We start from the raw sequence: 9,902 nt of genomic DNA, 5'->3' as shown, positions 1-9,902 counted from the left end.
GTAGTTGGATGTCATATGACACCCGTAGGAGCAAGCCAAAACGAAGGTGGGTTCCCAAGAACAACGCAATATGAAATAGAAAAAAAATAAATGCAAGAGACAACTCCTCTGAAATTCATGAGTTAAAGTTGAAATTGGCACACAACCAAAGTTGGATGTTCGCATGACACCTGTGGGGGATAGGCCAGAAGAAGAGTGTAACCATGATCAACAGTCTCTAAATAAATAACGCAAAGTTTTGACCACCGCATATAGATACATCGAGTCGTTTTGCAAAGAAGAGATAAACATTCTATTTTGAAAAATTAGAAAAGCATTTTTTAGCAGAAATTTGTTATATAGAAGAATAAAGTAGGGCGTTGTTAAGAATTAGAAAGGATAGAAGGAAATTGCGATATCAAGTAATATGCCTAAGTGTAAAATTCGGAGCAACCAATCGACGCAAAAATATGGGATAGGAATTAAGCTTTATTGCCTAAGTAGAAGATATGCTTGAGGATAAGCATATATATAAATTTGGGGATGTGATAACTTGTAGAAATACAAGTTATTTAGACTGCCTTATCTAGATATTGCGGCCAAAAGATAGTAAATATGCGTCAATTGTATGAAAATTAGCTCAGAATCACAATAATTATAAATTATCGCAATTACACCCACTAACATCGTTAAGATGGAAGAAAAGGAGATTTTACTCTATTTTGCAGGAAATCGATTCACCGCTTGCGCTCAAGGCTGAAGAAGAACTGATCAACGCATCTCTGTCATATTGCGCCCGTCAATCAACAATGAAGAGACGATTAACACGATGACGGTGCAAAGCGACAGTCGATCTAGAGCTGACTTGCAACCGCATGTGGTAATAAAAACAACATCGTATGCGAACCCACAATCGAAAGATGTAGTTGAGCAACGTAAGAGCGGAGGATTGAGAAACGTGTACAACTAACGGTCTGATTGCATAACGGAAGGAATAATATCCCTCCATCTTCGAAATTTCCATAACATCAAGTGGGGACCACAAGTCTAAAGTAAAAGATCCTCACCTATAAATACCCCATAGATTTCATAGAAAACTTATGCTATTGGATACGGGGCTAAGTATTGAGAGAAAAGGCTGAGTTGAGTGCTTAATTGAAGAAATCCGGGAAGAAGACGAGACAAGGCCGAGAGGTGCGTCTCAGTTCTATTCTGCCGAATACCCACCGAGAAGCTCTGTATTGAGCACCCTGCTACCGATTGAGAAAGCCTGAGAGGGAAGCTCATCCATCCATCTGATCCATCCAATCCGGCAAGCAATTCTCCACCTAAATCGGTGCCAAGACGTTGTCTCTTGTTTATATATGTTCTATCTCTTTTCATCATTGTATTTCACTTTCTTTATCCTTTCATTCACACACCATGTATCAAACGCTTAATAGATATATTAAATGTTTTGATTTCTTTCATATTCCATTTTTTGTCTACTTCCGTTCCTCCGTTAATCACTTTCTCCATGATGTCTTCTTAATCCCCTGATAGTTAATATGAATTAATCGAGTACTTAACTTGTGTTAAGATAACTGTGTTTAGCTAAAGCATGCTAGACGGCATCTTCACCTGTGAGAGCAAAAGTGGAGATGCCATTCTGATCTATCGAGAGAAGGTTAGAAGAATGCATTAACTAAAACGAGTACTACTTTTAGACATGTAAGCAACCTTGCGGTCATTACGTTCGTCTCTAATTCACCATAGACATGTGGGAGCACGGTCGATCACTAAGAGGTGTACACCAAGAGAAAAGCGAAATTGTACTTATAACTTCGACGCAATTAAGAAACTTGTGTTATTTATATTAGTTATCTTTCTCTTTCTGTTCGTACATAAGACTTGCCTCCGCATTCCATGTTCTTTGCATAACCTTCACAGCCAGCCTAGACCCTAACATCTTGTATCATGAAGCTTGTATCTTGTATCATCTAGCTTAGGTTTACTGTACTTATTTTATTATCGCATTTTACTACTTTCCTTTATTTTATCGAAATTTTATATACTTGTACAAAACACTCTTTAAAGTTTGAAAAAAACCTTGTCACATATACCACGAACATACCACAATAACCTCAAACAGTCCTTGTGTTCAACCTCGGATCACACCGAGAAACTTACGGTGGAATTACACTTGGTTCCAACGTAAGGAAACTTGGGACAACGCAAGGCATACTATAAGAATATTCATAAATAACACATATCTAGAAGTAGTATTGCATATTTGTATCAGCGCATTGTTTAAAATCAATTTTTGTGTAACAAGTTTATGGCATATGTTTGTCCTCAATCATATCTTCTACTTAGGCACAGTACTTGACATCACAATTTCCTTCTATCCTTGCTAATTCTTAACAAAGCCCTAATTTATTCTTCTATATAACAAATTTCTACTAAATAATGCTTTCCCAATTTTTCAAAATAGAATGTTTATCTCTTCTTTGCAAAACAACTTGATGTATCTATATGCGGTGGTCAAAACATTGCGTTATTTTTTTAGAGACTATTGGTCATGGTTACACTATTCGTTCTGGCCTACCCCCACGAGTGTCATGCGAGTTTTTGAGTAGGAGAAAGCCAAAACGAAGGTGGGTTTCCAAGAACAACGCAATATGAAATAGAAAAAAAGAATAGAAAAAAAAAATAAATGCAAGAGACAACTCCTCTGAAATTCATGAGTTAAAGTTGAAATTGGCACACAACTGTAGTTGGATGTTTGCATGACATCCGTAGGGGACAGACTAGAACGAAGAGTGTAACCATGACCAATTGTTTGACCACTGCATATAGATACATCGAGTTGTTTTACAAAGAAGAGATAAACATTCTATTTTGAAAAATTAGAAAAGCATTTTTTAGCAGAAATTTGTTATATAGAAGAATAAAGTAGGGCGTTAAGAATTAGAAAGGATAGAAGGAAATTGCGATATCAAGTAATGTGCCTAAGTGTAAAATTCGGAGCAACCAATCGACGCAAAAATATAGGATAGGAATTAAGCTGTATTGCCTAAGTAGAAGATATGCTTGAGGACAAGCATATATCTAAATTTGGGGGTGTGATAACTTGTAGAAATACAAGTTATTTAGACTGCCTTATCTAGATATTGGAGCCAAAAGATAGTAAATATGTGTCAATTGTATGAAAATTAGCTCAAAATGACAATAATTATAAATTATCGCAATTACACCCACTAACATCGTTAAGATGGAAGAAAAGAAGATTTTACTCTATTTTGCAGGAAACCGATTCACTGCTTGCGCTCAAGGCTCAAGAAGAACTGATCAACACATCTCTGTCACATTGCGCCCGTCAATCAACAATGAAGAGACGATTAACGCAATGACAGTGCAAAGCAACAGTCGATCTAGAGCTGACTTGCAATCGCATGCGGTAATAAAAACAACACCGTATGCGAACCCATGATCGAAAAATGTAGCTCAGTAATGCAAGAGCGGAGGATTGAGAAACGTGTACAACTAACGGTTGTGCAGAATTGACGGTCTAATTGCATAACAGAAGGAATAATATCCCTCCATCTTCTAAATTTCCATAACATCAAGTGGGGACCACAAGTCCGGAGTCAAAGATCCTCACCTATAAATACCCCATAGATTTTAGAGAAAACTTATGCTACTGGATACAGAGCTAATTGCTGCTAAAGTTTTGAGAGGAAAGGCTGAGCTGAGTGCTTAACTGAAGAAATCCGCGAAGAAGACGAGACAAGGCCGAGAGGTGCATCTCAGTTCTATTCTGCCAAATACCCGCCGAGAAGCTCTATGCTGAGAACCCTGCTACCGGTTGAGCATGCCTGAGAGGGAAGCTCATCCATCCATCTGATCCATCCAATCTGACAAGCAGTTCTTCACCCGAATCGGTGCCAAGACGTTGGCGCTTGTTTGTATATGTTCTATCTCTTTTCATCATTGTATTTCACTTTCTTTATCCTTTCATTCACACACCATGTATCAAATGCTTAATAGATATATTAAATGTTTTGATTGCTTTCATATTCCATTTTCTGTCTACTTCCGTTCCTCTGTTAATCACTTTCTCCATGATGTCTTCTTAATCCCCTGATAGTTAATATGAATTAACCGAGTACTTAACTTGTGTTAAAGATAACTGTATTTAGCTAAAGCATGCTAGATGACATCTTCACCTGTGAGAGCAGAAGTGAAGATGCCATTCTGATCTATCGAGAGAAGGTTAGAAGAATGCGTTAACTAAAGCGAGTAGTACTTCCAGACATCTGAAGCAATCTTGCTGTCATTACGTTCATCTCTGATTCACCATAGACATGTGAGAGCACAGTCGATCACTGAGAGGTGTACACCAAGAGAAAAGCGGAACCGTACTTATAACTTCGACGAAATTAAGAAACTTGTGCTATTTATATTAGTTATCTATCTCTTTCTGTTCGTACATAAGACTTGCCGCCACATTCCATGTTCTTTGCATAACCTTCACAGCCAGCCTGGACCCCAGCATCTTGTATCATGAAGCTTGTATCTTGTATCATCTAGCTTAGGTTTACTGTACTTATTTTATTATCATATTTTACTGCTTTCCTTTATTTTACCACAATTTTATATACTTGTACAAAATACTCTTTAAAGATTGAAAAGAACCTGGTCGCATATACCACGAACATACCACAATAACCTCAAACAGTCCTTGTGTTCGACCTCGGATCACACCGAGAAACTTGCAGTGGAATTACACTTGGATCCAACGTAAGGAAACTTGTGACAACACAAGGCATACTACAAGAATATTCATAAATAATGCATATCTAGAAGTAGTATCACATATTTGTATCAGCGCATTGTTTAAGATCAATTTTTGCGTAATAACTGGAAGGAGAGTGAGCAGAGATTGAGACTTAAAGATTCTAACGCAAACAACGATGCTTTTGTTTCATTACAAAACCAAATGACCGCAATGATGAATTTGATTCAAAGAATGGCGATTAACAGCCCAACACTGCGAGGTGGGCAATCAACGCAATAAGTCAAAACACCGCATGCTGTACGACTTGCGGTGATGGGCATGTGATGGAAGATTGCCCACAAAATCCACAGTCTATATATTTTGTAAAGAATAATCCCTTTTTCAAACACTTACCATTCGGGTGGAGAAACCACCCCAATTTTGCCTGGAAGAATCAACAACAAAATTTTTAATCTGTGGCACAAAAAGAAGGGCCATCAGGATTCTTCCAATGCAACAACGGTCAACAGAGTAATCAAGTAAGTAGCTCACAACAACCACCACAATCCTCTTCTCTGGAGAGTCTATTGAAGCAATATATAGGGAAAAACGAGACAGTGCTTCAAAGTTAGGCTACGTCCATCTGCAACCTGGAATTGTAAATGGGTCAGATTGTGAGTGAGCTGAAAAGTAAACCGCAAGGGGCGTTGCCAAGTTCTATCGAACTTCCACACAATCTAGGGGATCAGGTAAGAAGCAATGTCAAGTTGTGACATTGCAGAGTTGAAAGACTGTGGAGAGGGAAAAGAAGGAGCATAGTAGAACAACTTCCATCGCAATAGGGCCTGAGACTGCGGTAACGCAAGAGGAAGAAAGAGAAAATGAAGTAGTGGAACCTGAGGTTGTGTCGACCTCAAAGTCAAATGAAACGGGAACCGTGAAAATTCTGTTACCACCTTTCCCTCAGAGTCTAAGGAAGAAGAAAAACGAAGAGGTACAGTACCAACGCTTCTTATCTATGTTAAAGCAATTACATGTTAACATTACTTTCAATGAAACGATTGAGGAAATGCCTACCTATGCCAAGTTTCTGAAGGACATGGTAACTAAGAAGAGAGGCACTGGAAAATTTGCCACGGTGGCACTAACGCAAAGTTCCAAATCCATTATTCCACCGAAGATGAGTGATCCTAAGAGCTTCACTATTCCTTGCTCCATAGGAGGACTCTATATCGGGCAAGCCTTGTGTGACTTGGAGGCCAGCATAAATTTGATGCTGCTATCAATTTTTAGACAGTTAAATGTTGGGCAACTTGTGCTCACATCAATGACTCTCTAATTGACTGACAGATCCCTGGTTCATCCAGAAGGTAAAGTGAAGGATGTGCTGATCATGATTGATAAATTTATTTTGCCAACTGATTTCATCATTCTAGACTATGAGGCTGACAAAGATGTGCCCATCATTTTGAGGCAACCTTTCTTATCAACGGGTCGTGCTCAAATTGATGTGAACAAGGGAGAAATCACTTTGAGTATAAACGGACAGAAGCTTAAATTTAATATAATTCGTGCCATGAAATTTTTAGATGAAGAAGACCTGCAAGATTCTGATGATGACCTGAATTTGATTGAAGAAGAAAAGTCTGATGAAGAGTGTGAAGAAGAGGTTGCCAATGCATCCGTAGCTGCCTGCAATGCGATCGTAGCAAAAACGAACAAAGAAGAAGAAATGATTCGACGTATGGAGGATTGATTTCATGGGGCCATTTCCTCCTTCGCATGGCAAGCATTACATCTTATTGGCCGTCGATTATGTCTCCAAGTGGGTAGAGGCAATAGCATGCGCCGCAAGTGATGCGACGGTAGTCTCCCAGTTCCTCAAAAGAAATATTTTCACACGTTTTGGCACTCCCCGTGACATCATAAGTGATGAAGGATCACATTTTGTCAATCACAATATCAAGGAGCTGCTGTGCAAGTACAATATCCTTCACAAAGTGGCCACCGCATACCATCCGCAAATGAATGGCTACGCTGAAATGTCCAATCGTGAAATTAAATTGATACTTGAAAAGGTAGTAAAACCTTCACGGAAAGATTGGGCAATGAAGCTTGATGATGCATTGTGGGCATACCGAACGCATTTAAAACACCAATAAGTATGTCCCCCTATGCGTTGGTATTTGGCAAGGCGTGTCATTTGCCTTTGAAGCTGGAGTATAAAGCATTGTGGGCGGTCAAGAAGTTGAATTTTGATTTAAAGAAGGCAGGGGAAGCGCGAAAACTACAGCTGGTTGAGCTAGAAGAATGGAGGATCAATGCATATGAGAATGCGAAGATTTATAAAGAGTGCACCAAGCGCTGGCATGATAAACGCATATGCATTAGAAACCTCCAAGTCAGGCAAAAGGTCTTACTTTTCAATTCAAGAATTCTGCTCTTCCCGGGAAAATTAAAATCGTGCTGGTTCGGTCCCTTCATCATCAAAGAGATATTTCTACATGGTGCGGTGGAACTGATCACCGAGGATGGCAGTCGAACATTCAAGGTTAATGGACAACGGATCAAGGCATATTGTGGAGGAGATTTCCAGCCAGAAACAGCCTCCGCAAAGTTGAAAAATCCTTCCACCCTCTTACATGACTTTTGAACTCTCTTTCCTTCGTCACTTTACTTTTATTCAAGCTATCTGCATCTTACTCATTCTTATAATTTCCTTCTTTCAAAAAAAAAAAAAAAAAATTGTGGTTTTGTTTTAAAATCATTTGACCCTCTCTTGTCTGTTTACAATGATTAAGGCACAGGATTGTGGAGATATTACCAGAAGAAAGAAAATGATCTCACTCCACCACCACAATCCACAGAAGCAAAGATCGCCGCAAGGATGGATGCATCAATATACATTGCGGGCGACAGCGAAAAATTTGGGGGTGTACTCTTCCTTATCCTTATTTCAAATTTTGCGCTATCACATTGCATTTCACTTTTCAAAGTTTTATCACCGCATCCTCCTTGATTACCGCAATCATTTAACAAGTAGATAAATTTAGTAGTTTACCGCATTTTATTTCTTTGCCAAGTATGATTTCAATGATGAAAAATATGCTTCTATCTCTTTCGTACATATCAGAGTCAACTTAATCTTAAGATAGTCATCTCATGAAATATTTCTAGAAGTTAGGGGTTTTCTAGCTTTCTTTCAAACTATCTTTACAACGCATTCTATGACCATCACATGACTTATTTTAATTTCTTTTGCCAATGAGGACATTGCCGCATTTTAAATTTAGGGGTGAGGTATTTATTTTGACCTTGCTATTATATGTATATATATATTTGAGAATAACAACTCTACTGTCAATGCAATGGAAAACCCATGTTGATAAGAGTTAAGTTGTGAAAGGCACTTACCCGTAGTTGGATGTCCGCATGTCACAAGTGGGGGCAAGCCAAAACAAAAGTAAGTCACCATGATCAACGCATAAATCAATGACCGCAACTCCAATGCCAAATCAGTATGAGTTTAGTCTGAGAAAGAGTGCATTGCTCGTAGTTGGATGTCCGCATGACATTCAGATCAGCGCAAGATCAGAAAAAAATAGCAATAAAGAAAATTTTTGTGCAAGGATAAATCATTTGACACCCCGGAGGAAAATTTTCTTTTTGAAATAAATCATGCGATGTTCTGGAATTTAGTAAAGTCGTTTTGAAAGTTAAGCTTGCAATCCCTAAGTCTTAGAAATATTTTAGGAAGAGACTTGAATAAGACTTAAGGAAATTCTAGCATATAGGATTTGAACGAAGTATTCTTGAGAAATCTAGGAAAAGAACCTTGTGGTTGACTTGCTAAAGGAATCTTTAGCTTATGCTTGAGGACAAGCACTGTTTAAATTTGGGGGTGTGACGAGCAGAAATGCATGTTATCATAGTGTTAAGTTCTTAAACAATGTTGGATTGTGTTGATGAAATATGTTAAATTGCATTCATTAAGCATAAAATCTATAATATTGCGGTTGCATGCGTCCAACGCATTAGAACAGTTGATCTTTATATTTTTGTGCAGAATATGCATGAACACAATGCAAAGATTGCGATCATAGGAATTCATTGATCGAGCGCAACTTCACCACAAGGCTTTGTGTTGATCTTGCCCGCAAACATTTGCCCAAGAAGAATCGCCGCAGCTTGGTCAGCGTAACATGGTGGGCACATCCAGGTGAAAGGATAATTAAGAGTGATGGGACAAAAAGCTGATGACAGTCGGATCCAAATTAGGTTGACAGTCGATAACGGTCACGAAGTACATTCAGCTTTATCGGTGATAATTATTCGACGTGTCAATCAGGAATTAAAGTTGTCCCATCTGTACAACCGAGAGGGAGAAACCGCCTTTCACCATGGAAGCTCTATAAATACTAAGTTCATTCTTCAGAGAAGGGGTTAAGTAGTCGATTAATTCACCATTTTACAAGTTCACGCCTCTGTCCATAGTTTTCTTTCATTTTAAGGCGGATGCGAGGAAGAAAATTGTGCCGGTAGATCGTTCGGTAAGCTTGGGAGAGCTCCAGAAGCTCCAAACACAGAGAGAGGGCCAACTCCTGTGGAAGCGGGAATATCTTTAAATCAGAATAGAGATTCCAGTGTTAAAAGCCTCGATCAGCAAGAAATTGCTACCAGGCTCTCTACCTTAAACTTCTATTGGCATTTTGCACTCAACTCATTTATAAGACTGGAATTTCTTTCTCTATATTTGTTCACTCTCTGTGATTCACGCATGAGTAGCTAAATCTGTTGAATGGGTTGAGAAGAATTTAGCTAGCACAACTATGGAATTTTTATTCTTTGTGATTATCTTGTTTATGTATGCTTCATTCGTCCATTAGAGATACTTGGGAGGGTAGTCTAAGGACAGGATCTAGACTTGGGAAGGTCAGGTTAGAATCTAGGTTTGGAAGAACTAGATTAGAACGCATAAAAGAGAGATAGGCACTTAGGAATGGGCACTATTTGTTATTAACACATCGCATACATCTTAGCGATAAGATATGATTGTATACGGTCACCTTGATTTCATGAATTTTGCATCAACGCATAGGACAAGAGTAGAGACTTAGGAATATGCTCTATGGACATTTTGCATTCAACACATGCGTTCTAGACT

The sequence above is a fragment of the Benincasa hispida genome, chromosome 10, assembly GCF_009727055.1.
Source record: "Benincasa hispida cultivar B227 chromosome 10, ASM972705v1, whole genome shotgun sequence".
Classification (NCBI taxonomy): Eukaryota; Viridiplantae; Streptophyta; class Magnoliopsida; order Cucurbitales; family Cucurbitaceae; genus Benincasa; species Benincasa hispida.
This window is presented reverse-complemented; position numbering follows the sequence as displayed.